The 26609-nt window shown below is 38.3% G+C and overlaps 1 non-coding gene across 1 annotated transcript; it reads left to right on the plus strand.

The window, feature by feature from the left end:
• Window positions 1-21130: 21130 nt before the first annotated feature.
• Window positions 21131-21237, plus strand: LOC127117056 (small nucleolar RNA R71). Its single transcript, XR_007801818.1, has one exon. It is a non-coding gene; the product is annotated as a small nucleolar RNA R71 (small nucleolar RNA).
• The last annotated feature ends 5372 nt before the right edge of the window (window positions 21238-26609 follow it).

Here is a 26609-nt window from a genome sequence, read left to right on the forward strand (position 1 = left end):
ATTTTTAAGAAATATAGTATCTTGACTAAGTTGAAAAGTATTTTAATCTGGATTTCTTAACCAAAAGAGGTTCTCACAAACCAGACTCTAAACTTATAAACGCGTCCGAAAAAAGTTTTAAAATCTCTTTTCTTCTTAAGTTAAAAACTCCTAATGAACTAAACAAAGCGCTTTCGCTGTTTTTGAAATAGTTAAAAACAATTAAGTTTAAATAGACGTTGGACGGCTTTCGATCTTACCCAACGGAACTGAAGTGCGGGAAAACTTAAGTTGAAAGTCAAAATAGCCCTTAAGTGTTTCTACGAACAATTGTACAGATCATCGGTTCAATTACGATCCTTACATTCTAACCTTATAGATTTAGTTAGACATGGTAAAGTAAAGGTGCATTAATTTAAATAAAAGTAGTGCGAGTGCGAAAAATAAATGAAAGTAAAGCGAGTGTGGGAAATAAATAAAGTAAAGCGAGTGCGGGAAATAAATAAAGTAAAGCGAGTGCGGGAAATAAATAAAGTAAAGACAGTGCGGGAAATAAATAAAGTAAAGACAGTGCGGGAAAATAAAATAGATAAAGGCGAGTAATAAAAACCTGCTCCAATATGAGGGTTGAATAAATTGCAAAGCGGAAATGAAAATGGCGGCAGGATTAACTTCCTTCCAAAGTGCTCCAAACTCGATTACAGACTCGATCACAAAACTCGATTACACAATTGTGGTAACACCCCAATGCGAAGCGATTACCACTTTAAAATACTGAATATATGCCTAAATGAAACAAAGTTTGCTCTAAGTTTGCCTATGCTCTAAGTTTGGATGCTTAAACAAGTGAATTCGAGTCTCTATTTATAAGCAAGTAAAAAGATGGAAATGACAAGGATGCCCTTCAACTTGAAAATGGGAGGAAAAACGTTTCCTTTTGTGGCGCCCGCCACAAGGCCATGGCGCCCGCCACAAGGCCAATCTGAGGCGCCTTAGTGGATGTAGTGGGGAACGTGGCAGTTGAGGGAAGTTGAGCTAGGACACGTCATGGCAGGGTCTATGGCGCCAGCCATAGTGGGAGCCACAAGTACAAAAGGCTGAATTTTAGGGTTTTTAGCTCTCTTTCGCTCCTTTTCTCGATCGAGGCTCCGATCAAAGTAAAAACCTGAAAACAAAGAGAAACATAGTAATAACACAACAAAATGACAATAAAACTACTTAAATTTATGTGAAATCGGAGTCGAAAATACGGTGAATTTCAGTGTCATCAAACTCTCCACACTTAAACCTTTACTTGTCCTCAAGCAAAACACTAAAAAGCTTATAGAAGAAAAACTGGTGTAAACGAGTGCTTCAGGTTAAAAGATATCTAAGTTCAAGTCGGGATGCAGTGATAGGTACTAACTGAGTGAACTAAGGGTATCATGATGACACTAATTCGCAAATATGGACATAGACTCCATTCCTATATTAATCAACCCATATTATCCTACAATACCTAGGCCTGCCTCTTCATCTCTTTTTGTATCCTTTTCATTCAAGCGCAATAACATTAAGCCCGTTATCCGTACATGCTTCATAGCAGAGTGACCTGTTAGTGATTATGATCTAGACATGGGGTTTCTGGCACATAAATATGTGTAAACCCTTTTATTTGACCCAATTGCAGTTGTGGGGGATCGGATCGTAATCCTCCCTACCGAGTTCAGTGCCAGATACCTCTGAACCAACTAACAGCGGGTAAGTTTTTCTTTTTCTTTTTCTTTTTCTTTTTATTTTTCTTTTTGTAGAAATTTTTTACAACTCTTTGGTTTAAATGACTTTGTGAGGGTCACCTATACCGGATTTGCCTTTTTGCTTTTATTTTTCTTTATTTCACTGGATCATTCACTTGTTTGCATTGGTCCCCTACGTAGAGGATGCCTAGGCTGAAGCTGACTGCTGGGATAAACAATTGAGGACTTATACTGAAATGATGATTAAAGCCATGGTATATAGGGTTTCGGGAATGATTCCTATATTTACGAGGTCTATGGTGCTAAGATAATACTGATGTTTCAAAAAGTTCTCCTAAGTCACGGCATCCTTACTCAAAACCCGTCTTTAAAACCCAAAAACTTTCAGAATAACACTGTTTTCTTTTGCATAAAATTTTTTGGTGGGGGCTAAAGGTGTGGGGAGATTATACTGTACTAAAGATACACTATATTTGGTGACTCGTCAGACTCATGCATTATCTAAGACACTTAAACTAAAAGCAAAATAAAATAAAGTAAACAAAAAGCAATAAAGATAAACAAACTATCTAAAAACAGCAAAGAAAATGAACAAACTAACTGAAAATAAAAGAAAAGCGATAAAGGCTCCTCCCACACTTAAATCGAACATTGTCCCCAATGTTTCGAAATAAGATAAGGGAAGAGTTACCTGACAACCTACTGCTGACCGCTAGTGCCTTCGCCATCCTGAGGTGGACGACGGGATCGGGTATGACAACGGTCTCTCTAATCCATCCTGGCCTGTAGGGCATCCTGAGCAGTCCTCACCTCTCGAAGGTTAGTTAGAATGGAACCCTGAGTGGCTTCGATGAGTGCAGTATGTTGATGGTGGTATTGTTGCTGACGGGCTTGTGTATTTGTAATAGTAAGAAGGGACTGTAAAATAGTATCATAAGATCTATCTATCCTCCGCTGCGATTCTTGCATGAAGCTCATGTTATCCGCCATTTGTTGTTGGATGGTAGAGAGTAGGTCATCCCGCCTTTTCTCTCTAGCCATGTGGTCACGCCACATCTCCTCTGAAATATAAAATCCAGGAGTGGTACCTACAAAAGAAGAAGATGGTGCGGTGTGTGATGGTGAAGGATGATGGGGGGACACATCAGGTACGGGAGATCGCTCTCTCCGATCATATTCTTCATCAGTGTCATGTCCTGCCTCATCAAGTACATTAGGAGGAAGAGGACCCAAAACAGGTGGAGCATCTAAAACGTAGGTCCAACTCCTTTCATCTCGTACATCAGTACGTCTAGTGCATGATAAAACAAAAGATGGGATAGCTACACCATGAACCATGAGCACATAGCCTCCTTCTTTCCTCAAATGGCACAATTTCATGTCTCTCAGAAGTTTTAGGTTAATTGTGCGAGGAGGTAAGGGGTCTAGGGTAGCTATCTCATTGTTCAGGTTAAGCGCCCGAGCAATAGACGTAATCAATCCTCCGAAAGAAATCGGTCTCGCTTTATTTAAAGTTAAAGTCATATGAGCGAGCATGAACGAGACCGAATTAATTCTTCTATTTGTGAGGCTTCCTTGCAAAAATAGAAGCTCTTTAGCATTAACCTTATTTGGATTCTCCCAGCCAAAAATAGTACACGCCAACAGATATCTAAAACTCTGATGGTCGGGTTATGGATAGTCGAGGCGAGAATACCTTCAAAAGAGTTTATGGAAGTGTTTGATAGTCGCTCCCAGAAGGAAAACACCTCGACCGACCAATCGGAATCCAAAGGGGCCTCACAAATAGCACCGTCCCCATGAGGGATTCCTAACAAGCCTGCTAGTTCGCCGGTACTGAATTCATATTCAACAGCAAACATTCTAAATCTGACAGTACCAACTGTGCTAGCAGTGTTAGGATTGACAACATAGATTAAAGAACTTAAAAATTCGATTGTCAATTGCTCATAGGTAGGTTCTTTGTTTGAAATAAAATTATGTAAACCTAAATTATCTAATAAATGAAATATGCTATGGTAGATACCTAAAGTATAGAGACAATTTTCATCAACATACCTTGTCGGGAGGATCTCCCGATTTTGCAACCGTTCGATAATCTTCCTTTGCCTATCTCCCGGTTTCCCTCCTCGAAGAATGTATCCATTAAACTCCATTGTGTAGCTCTTGTAATGAGACAAATAAGATGAAGTGGGTTGTGAAAAGGTTGGATTTTTATGAAATCCGACGGATGAAAATGAAAATGGAATTCGGGGAAATGATTTGTATGGTGTGAGCATGAGAAAGGTGTGAGCTTTTTGTGGGTTCAAGGACGTTTTTGCAAGGTGGAAAAATGGGTTTTTAAGGTTGTAAGGTGTAAAAATGGTGAAGAAAGGGAGTCTGCCCCGAGCTTATACAGACGCTGTGGCGGGCGCCACAGGGTCTATGGCGGGCGCCACAAGGCAAAATCTGGCTGGCCCGGATTTTGGTCCATTGGCTTGGGCTTCTCGTTTGTATTTTGGCTTTGAGGGGGGGGGGGGGGGTCTGGATAGCGTTTGCCTTGTGATTTCCTAGTAACATGAGGCTTGCATAATTTTATAAAAATAAAAATGAAAATTAAATATTAGACAAATTAAATTACATAAACAATTAATATAACTAAATTATAATAAAAGCATAAATATAGTAAACAACCATAAAACATAAGTATATAAATGTAGAAATATCAATGTGTTAAACAAAGTTAAAAAATATCCCAAATGCAATGATATAAAATAAGATATGTAAATGTGAGAATTAAAAGCATAAAAAGAGATAAAATAAGATGAAATGGTGAGATCATGTAGTAGGGATGTCGTCTTCCTGAGTAGATCCACGGAGCATGGCTACCTCCTGCCTGAGCTCTGCGATCTCCTGATATAAACAGTCGGCCTCGGTAGCATGAGTGAGATCAGATACTCCCATATGTAAGGTGAGGTTAGCCACCTCCTGTCTAAGCTCTGCAATCTCTCTACGACACTCTACAATCTGGGTGCGGATGTTTGGGGTATGCAATGATAGATTATTAGAGAGTACAATGATCCTGGGAGAAGGTGGTGTAGGCGTGTAGTCAGCAATAGGTGGTGATCTCGACTCCTCGATGGTCTCTCCCTCGCCTTCCAGAGCATAACTCCAATTCGCTGGGTCATGCACGCTAGTCATCATAGGATCAGGTAGTGTGAAATAATGAATAGCCTCGCTGTCGACTAGCAATCGGAACTGACATGGGTGGAAAGAGGCTCTCCTCATCAACCCTCTGGTCAAACAGAAGTCGATGTCCATGGTGGTGTACCCACAGTAGGTCCGGAGATGTAACAGCTTGCGAGATAGACCTAAAGCGATAGCAATCTGTGTAACGATCCCTCCCACATGGATGACTCCTTCGGTCGATCTGGAAACACCGCTTAGGCCACATAACATAAAGTTCCCACATGCTACTGGTCGAGACTGGGATGCAAAAAATAGTAGGAAGATCTCCTTTTCACTCAGTAATGTCTCAGCATCCGGCTTTCCTAGGAAGGAATGCGCCAATATCATTTGGAAGTATCTAAAAGTAGGGTTATGTATAACCTGAGACAACTGCGTAGATGGATCCTGGCTTCCACCACCTGATATATCACTCGAAAACTTCTCCACTTCCTTACCCAGAAAATATCCCATAGGTGTCTCCGGGATAGCATCAGGAGTGGTCTGGAAACCCAATAGGTCACCGAACTCTTTCTGGTTGAAAGAGTACTCAACTCCAAAGAGTCTGAAAACAACATACCCATCTGGTCCAGAGTATGGGTCATAATCGAATGAACTGAGGAACTCCAATGTCAAGTTCCTGTAGGTGTTACTTAGATCATCAGCAAACTCGTCCCAGTGGAGCAGGTGGCTCAGAAATTGGATACTTGGCTCAATGCCTAGTGCTTCCATGCAATGCTGATCTGGATAACGTGTGGGCGCCATAGGGCGCTGATACAGAGCAATGTAGCGCTCTCTCTGTGCATCATCCCTATAGGCTACGTGCATATCATCGAAATCCTGCATCCTGTAGAAGTTAGGAAAGTGATCCTGAAAATACAAACCATTCAAATATTTAGTCTCGGTGAAAATAAAATAAAATAAAATAAAATTAAATTAAGTAAATGCGAAAAAGTAAAATGAAAAACCATGGGTTGCCTCCTACGCAACGCTTGTTTAACGTCATTAGCTTGACGATTAGAATTTATACACCTGTAGTAGTAGGAATCGGTGGATCAACCCGACTGTGGCTCGAGTAGTATGCTGGAATGTCTCCTCCTTCGTAGAGCTTCAGTCTTTGTCCATTTACAATGAATGGGCTACATGTTTCGTTCTTAATTTCTACGGCTCCGGATCTTAGAATCTTGGATACTTCGAAAGGGCCAGTCCATCTTGAGCGTAGCTTCCCAGGGAAGAGTCGTAACCTAGAGTTAAAAAGAAGAACAAGGTCACCTATATTGAAGTTTTTCTTTACTATTCTTTTGTCGTTCCAGGCTTTTGTTCTCTCTTTGTATATTTTTGCATTCTTGTAGGCAGATTGCCTAAGTTCTTCTAGTTTATGAATGTCAAGGGTACGCCTCTCTCCAGCGGTCAGGTAGTCTAAATTCAAATTATTAATGGCCCAATAGGCCTTATGCTCTAGCTCGAAAGGTAAGTGACAGGATTTTCCATAGGATAGTTGGTAAGGAGTCGTCCCTATAGGGGTTTTGAAAGCGGTTATATAGGCCCATAATGCTTCTTGAAGCTTCTGAGACCAATCTCTCCTAGAAATAGAAATGGTTTTCTCTAGGATTTGTTTTATCTCCCTATTAGATACTTCTACTTGGCCACTAGTCTGTGGGTGGTATGGTGTTGCTACTCTATGCCTAACTCCACATTTTCTTAAAAGTTTGTCAAATATCCTCGATATGAAGTGTGATCCTCCATCGCTTATGACTAAACGTGGTGTTCCAAATCTAGGGAATATATAGTTTTTAAACAGTTTAACCACAACCCTAGTATCGTTTGTGGGTGCAACTATGGCTTCAATCCACTTAGATACGTAGTCTATAGCTACTAAGATATACCTATTTCCTAAGGATGGTGGGAAAGGTCCCATGAAATCTATACCCCATACGTCAAAGAGTTCTACTTCCTGAATGTTTCTTAGAGGCATTTCGTCACGCCTTGAAATGTTTCCAGTGCGTTGGCATCTATCACATTTGACAATGCAAGCATAGACATCACGCCACATGGTAGGCAAGAATAAGCCAGCTTGAAGAATCTTGGCGTATGTCTTAGAGGTGCTCGCATTTCCACCATAGGGTGTAGAATGACAATGCTCTATTATACTATTTACCTCTTCTTCTGGAACGCAACGACGAAAAATGCCATCTTTACCCCTTTTGAAAAGGAGCGGTTCATCCCAATAAAAGTTTCTCACATCATGGAAGAATTTCTTCTTGCGGTGGTAGTTAAGATCAGGGGGTACAATATCAGCAGCTAGGTAATTAACGAAGTCTGCATACCATGGTACCTTACTTACTGCTAAGGATCTTTGGAAGTGCTCATGAGGGCTTAGGTTATCTTCTTCAATGATTTCTAGTCTAGCTATCAGTCTATCATAGGCAAAATCATCATTTATGGGTACTAAGTCTGGTTTTAGGTGTTCTAGCCTAGATAGGTGATCAGCTACTACATTTTCAGTGCCTTTTTTATCTCTTATATCTAAATCAAACTATTGTAGTAACAGAATCCATCAGAGTAACCTGGGCTTGGCATCTTTTTTACTTAATAGGTAACGAGTGGCTGCATGATCAGTGTAAACTATAATTTTTTCTCTTACTAGATAAGATCTAAATTTGTCTATAGCGAAAACTACAACGAGTAATTCTTTTTCAGTTGTTGCGTAGTTAAGTTGGGCAGCGTCTAGGGTTCTACCGACATGATAAATGGCATGTAATTTTTTATCTTTCCTTTGTCCTAAAACTGCTCCAACCGCATAATCACTAGCATCACACATTATCTCAAAAGGTTCTGACCAGTCAGGTGGTTTCATAATGGGTGCTGATACTAATGCTTGCTTTAAAAGATTAAATGTTTCATTACATTTTCCATCGAAAATGAATTTAACATCTTTCATTAAAAGTACAGTTAAAGGTTTAGTTATTTTGGAGAAGTCCTTAATAAAACGCCGGTAGAATCCAGCGTGTCCAAGAAAGCTTCAGACTTCTCTGATAGATTTGGGTGGTTTTAGGTCTTCTATAACCTCTATTTTAGCTCTAACCACCTCTATACCTTTTTTGGAAACTATATATCCTAAAACAATTCCTTCGGTCACCATGAAATGACAATTCTCCCAATTTAGCACGAGGTTCACCTCCATGCATCTCTCCAGGATTTTCTCAAGGTTGGCAAGACAATTGTGGAAATCAAATCTGCAAACCGAGAAATCGTCCATAAATACTTTCATGATACCATCTAGGTAATCTGCAAAGATTGACATCATTTAGCGTTGGAAAGTAGCTGGAGCGTTACAGAGGCCGAATGGCATTCGTCTATAGGCAAAAGTTCCATAGGGGCATGTAAAGGTAGTTTTTTCTTGATCTTCGGGGTGAATAGGTATTTGGAAGAATCCAGAGTATCCATCTAGATAACATAAATAAGAGTGTCTAGCTAGACGCTCCAACATCTGGTCTATAAATGGTAAAGGGAAATGGTCCTTCCTGGTTGCTTTATTTAATTTTCTATAATCTATACACATCCGCCATCCTCCTTCTGATCGTTTCGCTACATGTTCGCCTTTATCGTTTTGCACGACTTTGATGCCTCCCTTTTTAGGTACTACATGCACAGGGCTCACCCACTTACTATCCGAGATCTGGTAGATTATACCTGCCTCAAGTAACTTAAGAACTTCTTTTTTAACAACATCACTCATTATAGGGTTTATTATTCTCTAGTGTTCTCTGGAGGGTTTTGAATCTTCTTCGAGCGAAATCCGATGCATGCATACGGATGGGCTTATACCTTTCAGGTCAGAGATATTATATCCTAAGGCAGAGGGATATCTTCCTAAAACGTTTAAAAGTTGGTATGTTTCCTTTTGGCTCAAGGTAGCACTGACTATAACTGGACAGTCCATCTCTTCATCGAGGAACTCATATCTCAGATTCTTAGGCAGTTCCTTAAGTTCTAAGGTTGGTTTCTTAGGGCATGGCATAGGATCTGGAGTAAGGGATAAACATTCATAAAGGTTATCATCGATGTAGGGTTTTCTAAAGTCATCATCTTCCATTATGAGAGTTGATGGTAACTTAATTGTTTTTATGATTTCTTCTTGTTCTAATTCCTTAACGCATTCATCAATGATATCTAAGGAATAACATGCGTCTTCCATCACAGGTTCCATAAGAAATTTCGAAAGTATAAATTCTATTTTCTCGTCACCTACCTCAAAGGTCAACTTTCCTCTCTTGACATCTATTATGGCTCCAGCAGTCGATAAGAATGGTCTACCTAGAAGGATTGGTATATCATCGTCCTCTTTGATGTCCATGACAATGAAATCAGTAGGGATAAATAAATATCCTATCCTAACAGGGACATCTTCTCAAATGCCTATCGGATACTTAACAGATCTATCGGCTAACTGAAGTGACATCTTAGTAGGCTGTAATTCTCCTAAGTTTAACCTCTCACAAACCGCTAAAGGCATTAAGCTCACACTAGCTCCTAAGTCTAGAAAAGCTTTTTCGATGACATGACTTCCCAAAAGACAAGGAATGGAGAAATTTCCAGGATCTTTATCTTTCCTTGCTAATTTATCCTCGGAAATAGAATTGCATTCCAAGGGCTTCAGATCGTCTAGTCTACGTTGAAGGTGAGAAAAACAAGAAAGGGGGGGTTTGAATTGTTTGGAAAAATAAGCGCTTTTCAAAATGAAAACCACACAATGATTTTATACTGGTTCGCTTATAACACAAAGCTACTCCAGTCCACCCGGCCAAGGTGATTTCGCCTTCAACAAGGACTTAATCCACTAATCTTGAAAGATTACAAACAACGTCTAAGATAAAAATCTCTTAGCCCTCTCAAGTGTACAGACTACACAGAGTCACTTGAGGAAATAAACAAACAATAGATAAAAGATTTATGTAATCTAGAATGCTTCTAAGAAAGCAGATATTACAATAGTAAGAACAAGAGTTTTTCACGTAATAAGCAAAAGCTTCGTGAAGATCTTAGAGAGCAAGAGGGTTTTCTTGTGTTGATATTTCAGTATAATTTTTCCTTGTATGTAGTAGCAGTTTTTTGAATGTTGATTTGCAATCCTTTATATAGATCAATGAGGTAGTAGTTGAAACTGATGAGTAATAAGATGAATTTACGCCATAACATAAACAGCTTCTGCAGGATAACTTTTTCTCCTTGAAATGACTACTTACCACAAGTAGTATCTTCTTTATTGAAAATGGAGATTAACGTCTCTTTCTTAATTAGGAAAACCATTTGCAAATCTTTACTTGACTTTAACGTTACTCTTTCATGATTAGCAATTCCATGCTCAGAGTATTTGTGTTTCTGGAGAGTCTTGGAATCTTGCTTCTGATGTTTAATCTCTTGTGAGTTCAGATAGTTTCTTCAGATAGCGCTGATAACTTCTGGAGCTTAGAGATAGCGTTGTTCAGAGTCAGAACTTCTAGAGCTACTTCTTGTTCAGATGCTTCTGATACTTGTTGTTTTGCTCAGAGTTAGACTTTCTTGAACTTGTTTTCACTTCAGATGCTTCTGATCATTTGATGATTTGTATCTGATCTGGTTTTGTATCTGATGACATCATCAGATTTCTTCCTTCTTTCTTTAGAACCCTGCACACTTAGAAACTTTTCGTTAGGGTGCCATTTTTGGTTTCATCCTTTGTTATCATCAAAATCAAGGAATCTGTTGTAGAACAATTTTTGTTCTTACAATCTCCCCCTTTTTGATGATGACAAAACAACCTTAATTAGCAGATGAAACATGAATAATATTAGAACAGATAGACAGAAGCTCCCCCTGAGTTAGTGCTAGGGAGTTCAGAAGTTCTTACCAGAGCTTCTAAGTAAAGAGGTTTCTGAAACTTTCTGCAATTTCTTAAGTCCAAGTTAGATCATTTTATTTTAAGAGAATTATGTTGCAGAATGCTTAAGGTATTAGACAATATTTTCATCAGAGCTATTAATGACTTCTCCCCCTTTTTGTCAGAATCAAAAAGACATGGTAAAAAAAATAAGTAAAGAGAAAAAACTTGAATTCATAGATAGAAGCACAAAGGCAACAGAAGCTAGAAAAACATCAGATTCAGGGAAAATAAAAACAACAGGCAAGCAGAAAATAAATAAATCCTAAGTGCCTAAGGGTTCGGAGGCGGAGGCATTCTCTGAAGCAACATTGCAAGCATATTCTGGATGTTGTCGTTGACAGTATCTTGCTTGTCCATTCTGACCCGGAGTTCATTCTGATCTTGCTTAAGTTCTTTCAGAGTCTGAAGAACCATAGGGATCACAGAAGAGGACTCCCCCAGAGTCAGAGCCTGCTGAGCTTCAGCTTCAGCAGCAGCTTGTGCTTCTGCATCCGCCAGAGCCTTAGCTTCAGCTTCCTTTTCCCTTAGGATTTCAGCTTCCTTTGCAAGCCTTCTTCTTCTAGCCTTCTTGCTTCTTCTGCTTCTCTTGCAATTCTCTCTTCCTCTAGCCTTCTGGCTTCAGCCTCTCTGGCAAGTCTCTCCTGGAGTCTTGCCTCAGCATCTCTGATGTAGCCATTTCTGACTTGTTCAGAGATACTCTTCAGCCTAAAAGACTCAGAGGTCATCCAGCCAATGACTCTGTTCCAGTGTGTCCTTACAGATTTAGGATCATCACTGATTTCAGAGTTAGTGGTCAGAGACTTGACCTTTTGTACTGAAGCTTCTGCTACCTGCATGATGGCTTCCTCAAGGGTAGGAGTTGAAAGTTCAGGTTCATGTTCAGGTTCAGAGGTATGAGGTGGAGAGTTTGGAGGGCTGAGATTTAATGTGTGAGGTTCAGATTCTGATTCAGGTTGGGGTTCAGATTCTGCTTCTGGTTGAGGTTCAGATGTTTGGGGTGAAGCGTAAAGAGGGTTTAAATCTAAGGGTTCAGTTTCAGCTTCAGGTGCAGCGGAGATGTTTGGTGGGGTGATATCAGAGGTGTGGGGTTCAGAGGGTTGAGTTTCAGAAGGTATGGTGGTTGTTTGTTGTGGTGGAGGTGAAGTTGCTTCAGATTGTGTTTGTGTTTGTTGTTGTGAAGCAAGTTTATGAGCATAAATTGTGGCTATAGTTGGGGAATCAGGGTCAGGATATTCTGGGTCAGAAGAGATGGAAACATATGGGGGTGATTCTGGTTCTGAGGATGATGAAGAGGAAGTGCTTTGGTAGGTTTGTTTAGGTTCAGAGGGAGGTATGAATGTACGGGCTACATTTAGAACTGGTGAAGGTTGGGAGGTTCTGGTGGTTGAAGGAGGGATTTCAGAGGTAGTAAAAATAGGTTGTGAAGAGAGAGGGTTAGAAGAAGCCATCAGAGGATTAGTGGTAACAGAAGGAACAGACGTACCAGTAGATATATTCAGAGGAGCTGAAGATTTACTTCCAGAAGATTCTCCAAGTCTTGCCTTCTTTGCCTGAGATGCTACCTTCTTTTCAGAAAGACCTCTCTTGTATCTGACGAAGTCTTCTTCAGAATCCAGACAGTCGTCAAGGCTGAAATCAGAGATGTCAACACCTTCATCCAGCAGACGATTAAGATAGATAGCAACAGCATCTCTGGGTTCATTCTTGAAGAACCTGGCCAGGCCATGAGGCATCTTCCTCTGATCTTTCAAACAATCCCAGGATGTATCCAGAGTTGGTTTGACTTGAATTTTCTTGATAATTCCCATACTCTTGAGATTCCTGGCGTTCAAAGGCTTCCCCACATCTATTGCCAGATCATCCATCAGCTTGGTCTTTTCCAGATGATCTACCAATCCATTCTCAATGAAGACGTCAGATAGGAATCTTCCCAGAGGGATGTAGGATCTGGGCTTCATGTTGTTTCTGGTTTCTCTGACGGAATCTCTCAGATATCTGAAAAGGAGAGCAGGGAGGCAGATCTTTACACCCTTCTGAATGCAGTACAGAATGCATTTCTGGTCTGCATTGATGTAGTCAGAGGAGTTAGAGGCAGGACGGTGGTGAATGGTTCCCAGAATAATCTTCAGCCACACTTTGAGGTTCTGGTGCAGCTCTTTGTTCTTTGAAGGATTTCCTTCAACGTTGGGTTTGAAGATTGTTGGGTTGATTACTTCAGTGATGCGCTTTGACCTAGGAGGGATGTTGTAAATCCTTTTACCTCCAGCTCTCTCCATGTTCAGCAAGGAGGCAATTGACCCTTCAGTAATAACAATCTTTACTCCCAGAACATATGAGACAATGAAGTGGTCATCTGCATCTGCAAACCTCCAGAACTCCTTGACGAGAAGTGGGTAAATAGGACCATAAAGCCTTTGGAAATAGTTTTCCCACCCTTGTTGACGAAGTTCTCCAGTTAGATCAACGCCATTTCTTCTTAAGTTGTCGAAATCAACTAACGATTCACACAACACGTCCAATCCTTCAAAAGGGGTTGAAAGGTTGATATGGCGTTCACGGTCAAGAACGTGGGGTTCTTTGTAAACAGGGGTGATAGTGACGCCTGTAACCGTTGGTGTTGGAATGCTTGAGGTTTGAGCAGTAGAACTTGATTCCATTTCTTGAGAAAAGTTAAAGACTTGTTGTTGTTGAGCGTCCATGGTGAAGAAGAAGATGAAGATTGATAAAGATGAAGAGCTTTCAGAGAATGCTTGAGAGGTTTAGGGTTTTAGAGTGAGTGAGAGTGATAAGTGTGTGAAATGTGAGAAAAGTGTTTATATACTCTAAGTAAAACACATGCAAAACGACACACATTTCAGCGTTAGCACAAGAATCAAAATAGCACGCTTGGGGGGAAAATGATTACAGCTAATTAATGAATGTCTAATCCCAACAGTACGCACACTGCTCTAGGAGATTTCAAACGTTCTGACCTTTGATTTCTTTTGACAGCTGTCTAGAAGTTCTAGGGTTAGACGCTTAGTGCTCCACGTGTTGATGTATCTGATCTTCAGGAATACCAAAGGATTGGTTTCTGAAGATTTCTAACTCAGATATCTTCTTAACTTGGTAGAAGTGTCAGAGTCAGAGGCAGAAGTACATTTGTTTACATCAGAGTCTCATTTTACTTTTTCAGAGCCATACTTCATTCAGGGTAATTTTTAATGTTCAGATTTTCTAAGATAAAAAGAAATCTATCTTCAGCCAGAGGCTTAGTAAAGATATCTGCCCATTGATGTTCTGTATCAATAAACTTCAATGTTACTATCCCTTTCTGAACATAGTCTCTGATAAAATGATGTTTTATTTCAATGTGTTTGGCTCTGGAATGTAGAATGGGATTCTTACTTAAACAAATAGCAGCAGTATTATCACAAAAGATAGGAATGTTACTCTCAAAGATTTGTAGATCTTCTAGCTGATGCTTCATCTAGAGCATCTGAGTTGTGCACAGTGATGCTGAGATGTATTCTGCTTCTACAGTTGATAGAGCAATTGTTGACTGTCTTTTGCTAGCCCAGGAGATTAGATTGTTTCCCAAAAGCTGGCAATTTCCAGATGTGCTTTTTCGTTCTAATCTATCTCCTGCATAATCTGCATCACAGTAACCAGAAAGTCTATACTCTGATGTTTTCTTATACATCAGGCCCAGGTTAGGAGTTCCTTTCAGATACTTAAGAATTCTCTTAACTGCGGTTAAATGAGATTCTCTAGGATCTGATTGGAATCCGGCACATAGACAGACGCTAAAGAGAATATCAGGACGAGTAGCAGTCAGATAGAGAAGAGAGCCTATCATACCTCGATAGAGCTTCTGACAAACCTTGTTGCTTACCTCTTCCTTTTCTAGAATGCAAGTTGGGTGCATGGGAGTTTTTGCAGAGTTGCATTCAGTCATGTCAAACTTCTTCAGAACGTCTTTAATGTACTAGCTTTGATGAACGTACGTGACTTCTGGAGTTTGATTAATTTGAATTCCCAGAAAGAACTTTAGTTCTTGCATTAAGCTCATTTCAAATTCTGCCTGCATTAACTTAGAAAATTCTTGGCAAACAGAGATGTTAGCAGAACCAAAAATAATATCATCAACGTAAATCTGGCATATCATGAGATCATTATTAAGGTTTTTACAGAAGAGTGTAGAATCAACTTTCCCTCTGATAAAATTTTGTTCCAGAAGAAAATTGCTTAAACGTTCATACCAAGCTCTGGGAGCTTGTTTAAGTCCATATAAAGATTTTTTAAGTTTAAAAACATGTTCTGGAAAATTTGAATTTTCAAAACCCGGAGGTTGATTGACATACACTTCTTCTGAAATATAACCATTAAGAAATGCACTCTTGACATCCATTTGATATAATTTGATAGAGTGATTAATAGCAAAAGATACAAGAAGACGAATAGATTCTAACCTCGCGACTGGAGCAAAGGTTTCATTATAGTCAATACCTTCTTGTTGACTGTAACCTTGAGCTACCAGTCGAGCTTTGTTTCTGACAACTTCTCCTTTCTCATTCAGCTTGTTTCTGAAAACCCATCTGGTTCCAATGACATGAGTGCCTCTGGGTTTAGGAACGAGATCCCAGACATCATTCTTTGAGAATTGATCCAATTCTTCTTGCATAGCTGCCACCCAGTCGTTATCCTGAAGTGCTTCATCACAAGACGTAGGCTCAATCAGAGACACTAGTCCCAGAGTAGTATCTTCAGAAGTCCTGAAGGTAGATCTGGTTCTGACAGGTTCGTCCTTGTTTCCCAGAATCAAATCTTCAGAAACATTGATACGACTTTTGACTTTCTTTGGGATTTCTGGAGATTTAATTTCTTCAGAGTTCTGAGTGACAGTTGCTTCTGGAGTTTTATCAGATTCTACAAGAGTGATTTCCAAATCTGCAAACTTCTCAACTAGCTTTGAGTTTTCAGGGTCAAGCTTATCATCAAATCTGACATGAATTGATTCTTCCACAATTTTGGTTTCTATGTTGTATACTCTGTAGCCTTTAGAGCGTTCTGAGTATCCTAACATAATACCTTTCTGTGCTTTGGAATCAAACTTGTTCAGATGTTCTTTAGTATTTAATATAAAGCAAGAACATCCAAAAGGATGAAAATATGAAATGTTTGGTTTTCTTCCTTTACACAGTTCATAGGGAGTCTTTTCTAGAATAGGTCTTATAGAGATTCTATTCTGAATGTAACACGCTGTATTTACAGCTTCTGCCCAAAAGTGCTTTGCTACATTAGTTTCATTGATCATGGTTCTGGCCATCTCTTGGAGTGTCCTATTCTTCCTCTCTACAACTCCATTTTGTTGTGGAGTTCTAGGGCAGGAGAAATCATGGGATATTCCATTAGAATCAAATAATTCTTCAAAATCTTTATTTTCAAATTCTCCACCATGATCACTTCTGACTCTAATAATTTTAGAGTCAAATTCTTTTTGCACTTTGGAACAGAAACTGGTGAATACAGAGTGAGACTCACTCTTGTGCTTTAGGAATTTTACCCATGTCCAGCGACTGTAATCATCAACAATGACTAGTCCATACTTCTTTTCATTAACTGATGTTGTTTTCACAGGACCAAATAAGTCAATGTGAAGAAGTTCCAGAGGCTTAGAGGTAGAAACAACATTTTTCTTTTTAAAAGATGTTTTTGAAAATTTTCCTTTCTGACAAGCTTCACACAGAGCATCTGAAGAAAACTTCAGTTTAGGTAGGCCTCTGACTAACTCGAGTTTAGTTAGCTGAGAAAGTTTCCTCATGCTAATGTGGCCCAAGCGTCTATGCCATACCCATTGCTCTTCGTGAACTGACATTAGACATTTAACATTTTGATCTTTTAAATCAGAAAGATTTATTTTGTAAATGTTGTTTTTCCTCTTGCCTGTGAAAAGGACAGAGCCATCGTTCTGATTAATGGCTTTACATGTTTTTTGATTGAAGATTACATCATAACCGTTATCACTTAATTGACTTATGGATAACAAGTTATGCATTAATCCTTCTACATAAAGAACATCAGAAATAGAGGGAAGAGTACCATTACCAATAGTTCCGGAGCCTCTGATCCTTCCTTTCTGATCTCCTCCGAAGCCTACAAATCCAGCGTCTTTAAGTTCCAGACTTTGGAACATAGACTTTCTTCCCGTCATGTGTCGCGAGCATCCAGAGTCCAGGTACCATGACTGGTGTCTGAACTTTGCTGCATAGGATATCTGCAACATAGATAATCTTATCTTTCGGTACCCAGAATCTCTTGGGTCCTTTCAGATTAGTTTTCCCAGAGTTTCTTATAACTTTGGGTTTTCTAGCATTTTTAAATTTTTGTTCTTGTGTGTGTGTGTAATGATATGAAAAGGGAGATTTAAGTTGGTCACTGGTAGAAGTTTTATCTTCCTTAGGATCATACCCAATTCCCCTTTTATTGTTCTGACTTACTCCATAAATCATGGATGCCATAATACTCCTATCTATCCCATTTTTCAGAAATTCTTGAAAGGCTTCTTCATATTGATAAATTATTTTATTTGAAGTTTGTGGTGCTTGAGATAATGCTTCTTCTAATTCTGAGCTTTTTGTTTTTGCTTCATCTCTTTCTAACATTAAAGATTTGATTGTATCTTCTCGTGATAAAATTGTTATCTCAAGCTCTCTACATTCTTCAAATTTTGCTTTAAGACAGCCTTTGATGTTTTTAAACTTTTGTTTTAATTTCTGATATGAGCTTAGAGTTTCTGACAAGCATGATTCTAAATCAGAACGAGAAAGTTCAGAAAATACCTCTTCAGATTCTTCATCTGAGCTACTGGATGTGGTAGCCATAAGTGCTACGTTGGCCTGTTCATCAGAGTTAGATTCTGATGATCCAGATTCACTATCATCCCAGGTAGCCATTAATCCTTTCTTTGTTCTGAAGGTATTTTTCTTGAAGCTTTCTTTTCTAGAGTTGTCTTTCTTCAGCTTTGGGCATTCATTTCTGTAATGACCTGTTTCTTTACATTCATAACAGGTAATATCTTTGTTAGCTTTACCTTTTGAAGTTGACTCTGATCGATCCCCTCTGGGTCTTGGTCTTCTGAAGTTGTTGTTCCTCTTTTTCCAGAGTTGCTTGACTCTTCTGGTTAGTAGGGACAACTCTTCTTCATCATCAGAGTCTTCTGGTTCAGAATCGTCAGTATCTTCAGTTTCTGCCTGGAGAGCTTTGATTCTGTCAGGTTTCCGTCTTTCAGATCTGGACTTTAGCGCTACGGACTTGTTCTTTTTCTGAGGCTCATCCTCCTCTAGTTCTATCTCATGGCTTCTGAGAGAACTAACAAGTTCTTCAAGGCTGATATTGTTCAGATCCTTTGACAGCTTCAGAGCAGTAACCATAGGTCTCCATTTCTTTGGCAGACTTCTGACTATCTTCTTAACATGATCTGCAGTCGTGTATCCTTTGTCTAGCACTTTAAGACCTGCAATAAGAGTTTGAAATCTAGAAAACATAGCCTCTATAGTTTCGTCATCTTCCATTTTGAAGGCTTCATATTTCTGGATAAGCGCCAGAGCCTTCGTCTCCTTGACTTGGGAGTTTCCTTCATGGGTCATCTTCAGAGAGTCAAGTATATCTTTGGCTGTCTCTCTGTTGGTGATCTTTTCATATTCGTTGTATGATATAGCATTTAGAAGTATTGTTCTGGCCTTGTGATGATTTTTGAAGATACGTTTCTGATCTTCTGACATCTTGTTTCTGGGAACTTCAGCTCCATTTTCTAAGACTGGAGGTGTATATCCATCTGTGACTATGTCCCAGAGGTCAGCATCATAACCCAGAAAGAAACTTTCGATTCTATCTTTCCAGTAATCAAATTTCTCTCCATCAAAAATAGGAGGCTTAACATTGTAAGAATCTCTTTCATTTGAGTGGGCCATTGTTTTTCTCGTACTGGATCTCTCTACACGGTTAAGTGTTTGATTAGAAAATCAATAACAGAGCCGGAGCTCTGATACCAATTGAAGGTGAGAAAAACAAGAAAGGGGGGGTTTGAATTGTTTGGAAAAATAAGCGCTTTTCAAAATGAAAACCACACAATGATTTTATACTGGTTCGCTTATAACACAAAGCTACTCCAGTCCACCCGACCAAGGTGATTTCGCCTTCAACAAGGACTTAATCCACTAATCTTGAAAGATTACAAACAACGTCTAAGATAAAAATCTCTTAGCCCTCTCAAGTGTACAGACTACACAGAGTCACTTGAGGAAATAAACAAACAATAGATAAAAGATTTATGTAATCTAGAATGCTTCTAAGAAAGCAGATATTACAATAGTAAGAACAAGAGTTTTTCACGTAATAAGCAAAAGCTTCGTGAAGATCTTAGAGAGCAAGAGGGTTTTCTTGTGTTGATATTTCAGTATAATTTTTCCTTGTATGTAGTAGCAGTTTTTTGAATGTTGATTTGCAATCCTTTATATAGATCAATGAGGTAGTAGTTGAAACTGATGAGTAATAAGATGAATTTACGCCATAACATAAACAACTTCTGCAGGATAACTTTTTCTCCTTGAAATGACTACTTACCACAAGTAGTATCTTCTTTATTGAAAATGGAGATTAACGTCTCTTTCTTAATTAGGAAAACCATTTGCAAATCTTTACTTGACTTTAACGTTACTCTTTCATGATTAGCAATTCCATGCTCAGAGTATTTGTGTTTCTGGAGAGTCTTGGAATCTTGCTTCTGATGTTTAATCTCTTGTGAGTTCAGATAGTTTCTTCAGATAGCGCTGATAACTTCTGGAGCTTAGAGATAGCATTGTTCAGAGTCAGAACTTCTAGAGCTACTTCTTGTTCAGATGCTTCTGATACTTGTTGTTTTGCTCAGAGTTAGACTTTCTTGAACTTGTTTTCACTTCAGATGCTTCTGATCATTTGATGATTTGTATCTGATCTGGTTTTGTATCTGATGACATCACCAGATTTCTTCCTTCTTTCTTTAGAACCCTGCACACTTAGAAACTTTTCGTTAGGGTGCCATTTTTGGTTTCATCCTTTGTTATCATCAAAATCAAGGAATCTGTTGTAGAACAATTTTTGTTCTTACATACGTTTGTTAGTAAGGATGTCTTTGAGAAACTTTGCATAAGAAGGTATTTGGGTAATGGCTTCTGTGAAAGGGATTTCTACACGATGTTTTTCTATAACTTTAATAAATTTTTGATACTGGTTATTAATCTGGGTTCGTTTGAGTCTTTGCGGATATGGTATAGGTGGTTTATATGGCAGGGGTGGTACGTAAGTTTTATCTTTAGGTTTTTCTCCTTTTTCTTGACTTTCCTGGTTTCTAGATTCCTCTGGTTCCTTTACTTCGACCGGGGGTTTGGTATATTCCTTAGAAGTCTCGGGTTCACTCAATCTTGGGTTTGGTGGCTCATCATAAGTGTTCCCAGTTCGCAGGGTAATAACATTGGCTTGTCCTTTCGGATTTTGTTGAGGTTGTCCAGGGAATTGTCCTCCAGGTGTGGTTTGGGGGGCTTCGTTTAAAGCTACCTGAGAGACTTGGGTTTCAAGCATCTTAGTATGAGTAACTATTTGGTCAACCTTGGTTCCTAACTGGGTAATCAATTCGTTAACATGAATGTTCTGGTTCATGAACTCCTTGTTTTGTTGGGTTTGAGCAGTGATAAAATTTCCCATGATTTTCTCAAGGCTCGGCTTTGGTGGTACAGGTTGCATAGGTTGATTTGGTCTTGGGGCTTGGTAACTAGGTTTCGGAGGTGCATTATTTTGGATAGGGTTATTATTCTTATAGGAGAAGTTCAGATGATTCCTCCATCCAGGGTTATAGGTATTCGAGTATCGGTTTCCTTGGGTGTAGTTCACTTGCTCGGAGTGGGTTTCGTTTAATAGACTGCATTCTGCAGATTGGTGTCCTTTAGTTCCACATATCTCATAATCCGACGAAACAGCGGCTACAATATTCAGGTTTATGCATATATGCTCGACCTTGAGGGCTAATACGTTCATTTTAGCTTGCATCATGTCTACAGAGGTTATTTCATGCACTCCTCATTGAGCTTCTTTCTTCTCAACTGTCGCTCGTTTGACTCCCCATGATTGATGGTTTTGAGCCATATCTTCGATGAGGGCACTAGCTTCAGGGTAAGGTTTGTTCAACCGAGCACCGCCTACGGCAGCGTCGATGGTCATCTTAGTGTTATAGTGAAGTCCATTATAGAAGGTCTGAATGATTAACCAATTTTCTAAGCCATGATGTGGGCATGCTCTCAATAACTCTTTATATCTCTCCCAAGCTTCGAACAACGATTCTCCTTGGTTTTGGGTAAATCTAGTTATATGGTTTCGAAGAACGGCGGTCTTACTCAGGGGAAAGTATCTAGCAAGGAAAACTCTTTTAAGGTTATCCCAAGTCGTAATGGAATTGGGTGGAAGGGAATCTAACCATGATAGGGCTTTATCTCTGAGGGAAAAAGGGAATAATCTTTTACGGATTGCCTCAGGAGAAGCTCCATTGGTTTTAAAAGTGTCTGCTAATTGAAGAAATATTTTTAAATGTTGGTTTGGGTTCTCAGTAGCGAGACCTGTGAATTGTCTCTGTTGCACTAGTTGCAACAGGGATGGTTTGAGTTCGAAATTATTAGCTGGGATGGTTGAGTTTACTATACTAGAACTAGGTTCTTCGTTGGATGGTTGAGCGAAGTCCTTAAGAGGTCTTTGGTTTTGATCTTCGGCCATAGCTCTCCTAATTCTATGAAAGAATAAATGTGCGCGAGCGTAATGTTCAGGTTCTGCCAGAGGGTATACTAAACTTAAACTTCCGGCGCTGCGAGTTCTTCGCATTGACCGGCAGGTAATAGCCTAAGTCTAAACGATATAACAACAGGGTAATGAAATTTGACGAAATTGGTCCCCGGGAACGGCGCCAAAAACTCGATGCATGCTTTTCGCAAGTATACAAACGCGTCAGAGTAATATAAAAGATTGTCGAATCCACAGAGACCAAGTGTCAATCTATCGTTATCTATTATTATGGTGTTTATCTTAGGTAATCAAAATAGGGGTTTTAGAGTGTGCAATGAAAAGTAAAGTTCCGAATAAAGTTCAATTAATAAAGACAGGCTCGAATGTAATTCACATAATCAATTAATAATCCAAGTACTTGTTAATAGAACTACTTATGGGCATAGTTTCCTACTTTGAAAAGAACCAATTTAACGGGAACTGTCGCTTTCGCGTATTCAGAACCGAGTTGTACTCCCTAATCAAACCTTCTTATTGTCACTTATAAAAAGGCGCGCATTGCGTTAGAGTAGTAAACCTATTTTTAAGAAATATAGTATCTTGACTAAGTTGAAAAGTATTTTAACCTGGATTTCATAACCAAAAGAGGTTCTCACAAACTAGACTCTAAACTTATAAACGCGTCCGAAAATAGTTTTAAAATCTCTTTTCTTCTTAAGTTAAAAACTTCTAATGAACTAAACAAAGTGCTTTCGCTGTTTTTAAAATAGTTACAAACAATTAAGTTTAATTAGACGTTGGACGGATTTCGATCTTACCCAATAGAATTGAAGTGCGGGAAAACTTAAGTTGAAAGTCAAAATAGACCTTAAGTATTTCTACGAACAATTACGATCCTTACATTCTAACCTTATAGATTTAGTTAGACATGGTAAAGTAAAAGTGAATTAATTTAAATAAAAGTAGTGCAAGTGCGAAAAATAAATGAAAGTAAAGCGAGTGCGGGAAATAAATAAAGTAAAGCGAGTGTGGGAAATAAATAAAGTAAAGCGAGTGCGGGAAATAAATAAAGTAAAGAGAGTGAGGGAAATAAATAAAGTAAAGACAATGCGGGAAATAAATAAAGTAAAGACGGTGCGGGAAAATAAAATAGATAAAGGAAAGTAATTAAAACCTGCTCCCATCGGAGGGTTGAATAAATTGCAAAGCGGAAATGAAAATGGCGGCATGATTAACTTCCTTCCAAAGTGCTCCAAACTCGATTACATACTCGATCACAAAACTCGATTACACAATTGTGGTAACACCCCAATGCGAAGCGATTACCACTTTAAAATACTGAATATATGCCTAAGTGAAACAAAGTTTGCTCTAAGTTTGCCTCTGCTCTAAGTTTGGATGCTTAAACAAGTGAATTCGAGTCTCTATTTATAAGCAAGTAAAAAGATAGAAATGACAAGGATGCCCTTCAACTTGAAAATGGGGGGGGGGGGGAACTTTTCCTCTTGTGGCGCCCGCCACAAGGCCAATCTGAGGTGCCTTAGTGGATGTAGTGGGGAATGTGGCAGTTGAGGGAAGTTGAGCTAGGACACGTCATGGCAGGGTCTATGGGGCCAGCCACAATGGGAGCCACAAGTACAAAAGGCTGAATTTTAGGGTTTTTAGCTCTTTTTCGCTCCTTTTCTCGATCGGGGCTCCGATTAAAGTAAAAACCTGAAAACAAAGAGAAACATAGTAATAACACAACAAAATGACAATAAAACTACTAAAATGCATGTGAAATCGGAATCGAAAATACGGTGAATTTCAGTGTCATCAGTACGTGGGGATTTATCTGTCATTGCTTTATTTTTCAAAAGAAAGTGTGAAAGATGGGGTTTTTATTATTATAGTTGTAGTGGTAAATTTTTTGAGATTAAGCTATTGATTAACTTAACTCACAAAGCAAGAGTGACCACCGCGTTTTTATTGTTTCCAAAGTAAAATGGAAAAAGTACGAATAAAACTCGAAGAAGTTTTTAAAACAAAACTAATAAAAAAGATAAGGGTTCAGGGGTTAGTTATGAAAAGAGAAGGTGTTAGAACCCTAAACATACATGGTACTCCATGAGAACCTCTTTGAAAATGTGCATTTTTGGTTTGAAAATAAATATTGTTTGCAAAAGATTAGAGAGATGGGAAAATAAATGTTTTTTATGATTTTTGCGTTTGCCAAGACTTTTTAGAAGTTTCATGCCTACGTACCAACAAAGTGAAATGGAGGATCAAAACCTCGTATTTCATGGTAAAAAAACCAAATATGTTTGGTTTGATTCATTTTTTAATGAAAAGACATTTTGTCATTTTAAGGAGAATACTCAACTAGTCACCCACATTTATGAGAACTTTGAATCATCATGGATAAGGATCAACAAGTATGCCATTATCTCTCACAGAAGAAAAATAATTATCATTAATGCTATGAGGATAGGAGAATTATATCTCAACTATGAAATGACATATGTATAAACTTTGAGAAAAGTTTTAAAAGGAAAAGTGCACAAAGGGCACAAGATGATTTGAATGAGTTATGCATTTTTAGTCTTTTGAAATTGGTCTAAATATGCTTAAGATGGATTAGCATTTATTAGGAAAAGGTTTGTAAAATCACTTGATAAAAGTCAAGGTTTATTGAAAAAGTGGTTCAAGTTTGAAATCAAGAAGATTTTTTAAAAGAGGGAGAAGATTTAGAAAACTACAGAAATGGAGGAGAATAAGAGACTATCCTAGAGAATACAATATAGCTAGAGAGGAAAGATCTAACCAAGAAATTGAAAACTTTATGACATAAGTCAAGCAAGAATTTCCTCCTTTGGATTAAGCCTCAAGCAAGCAAATAATAACCCATGCGTCAGATGAAACCAAAGTAGCTCAACGAAGTCTTCAAAGGTAGTCCCAAGTCAAAGATACTAGGTGGATTCCAAGGTCTCAAACCACAAGTTCCCCATCAGAGGTCAAGGTCTTAATTCTAAGTCCATAACTCCACAATCATTGCTAAGGATAGTAACCACAAGTCCATGAATCAACATAACCAAGTTTATTTTTAGGTTTTTTCTTATTAGTGTTTTCTTTACAAGGATATGAAAGAAAAGTCCAACTGGACAAAAAACAAATGACATAATCACAAATAATATGACATGGAATGATAACATAAAGCATAAAGTAAATAACATAAAATAAAGGAGCATAAAGTAAATGATTTAGAAGTAAAAGTTAATACAAGTAAAATGTTAGTAAATGATATTTAAAATCAAATGAAAGATGGTTTGGTCATTTTTTGGAGAACACTCAACTATTCACTCACAAGCATGAAAATATGAACCTATACATTATTTATAAGAAGGGCTCCAACTTGGATGAAATCAACAAGTATGCCACTAGCTCTCACAAATGTAAAGGGAGCAATATTTTCACACAATACCATGAGGAATAGGAGACTTACAACCTCACTTATAAAGATACATTTTCTTTTGGGATAAATTTAATGCTATGTTAAGCAATCATAATTAGACTTATGTAGAAGTCACAACTATCTGAGGTCGGTCAATAATAATGTTAGTGTTAATACATGCTAGAGAAATGATATGTAAATCCTCCTCCTAAAGTCATGCCACAAAAAAGAAAGAAAGAGAATGATCAAGCACAAAGGCTAAGAGGATGGTACACTACTTCAATCCATACTTCATGAAACTTAGGACAAACTTATGCATCAATCTAAATTACCTTAAATGAACCATGATCAATTAGGAGGTAGATTTGAAATGATGAAAATTCATCAAGTACCAATCCACACATCATGAACAAGATGGACACAAACCATCCAATTGATCAAAGGGAAAAGAAGGAGATGAAGAAGAAAAGTCACACCCAAATTGAACCAAAAGTTTGATCAAGTCATCATCAAAATCAATCATCCATTTTGATGGATTAGGTTTTTCACCCCATCAACACCCAAGATCCATTGAGTTCGATGAGACTCATGTTCTAAGGCCAACCGAAATTCACAAAGGTCACACAAATATAAAATGCAATTAAATGAAATAAAAATGCACCAAAAGTATTTTTAAATGAATTTTAAAATATACATTTTCTCAAAAGCTTGGAAATGAATGCAGTAGCTTCCTATATTTATTATAGGAAATGTATTTGGATGCCAATACGTGTGGAATGATGCTGAATTCGTGCAAAACGAATTTGATCTGAATGTGAGAAAAGTGTGACTTACAATCCATCAAAGCTCACCTAAATGATGTGTTTCAAGAGTCAATTAACTTTTAGATTCTTGATAAACATGTTTAGGTCCAAAACACATACTAACTTGGCTTGGAATTGAGATTAGTGGAGTTCAAAATTCGGGTAATGGCAATTTCTTCAGTTACAAGTCACCATGCTCAACCCAATGGGACATCCTGATTAGGAGGATTTTTGATCCCATTCTTTTTGTAATGTGTTAATATCATAGCAAAGATCAGAATGTGCCAAGAAAGGTTGCCTTTGGATGTTTGAGCACAAAGTTATGTCATGTTGAAGTTGGCATGAAAAAATGATCATATAACTTAGAAAAATTCAAGTGTTCCATGGCTGAAAATAACTTGTAATGTCTTAATGAATTCCATGGTCTTCAAAGCATATTTTGACCTTGATCCTTGAAGAAAAATTATAGAGGGCATCACAAATGCCATTGTGAAAGAAGAATAAGCCTCAAATGTTGAAAATTAAAGAAGTTATGATCCTTGAAAGTTGAGAAAAAATCACTTGAAAATAGGTAAAATTTCACTAAGCTTGTGTACTTGGACTTTCCTTGCATTTCAAAGCACATGGGTGATCATATGAACTCAAAACAAGGCGTCCTTGAATGTAATCTTGATTAAATTTCTCAAAGCTTGAAGTTTCTTGTTGAAGAAGGCATGGAAATAAACACATGAACATTTGACTTTCCTTGA

This window comes from Lathyrus oleraceus, chromosome 1 (assembly GCF_024323335.1).
Source record: "Lathyrus oleraceus cultivar Zhongwan6 chromosome 1, CAAS_Psat_ZW6_1.0, whole genome shotgun sequence".
Taxonomy (NCBI): domain Eukaryota; kingdom Viridiplantae; phylum Streptophyta; class Magnoliopsida; order Fabales; family Fabaceae; genus Lathyrus; species Lathyrus oleraceus.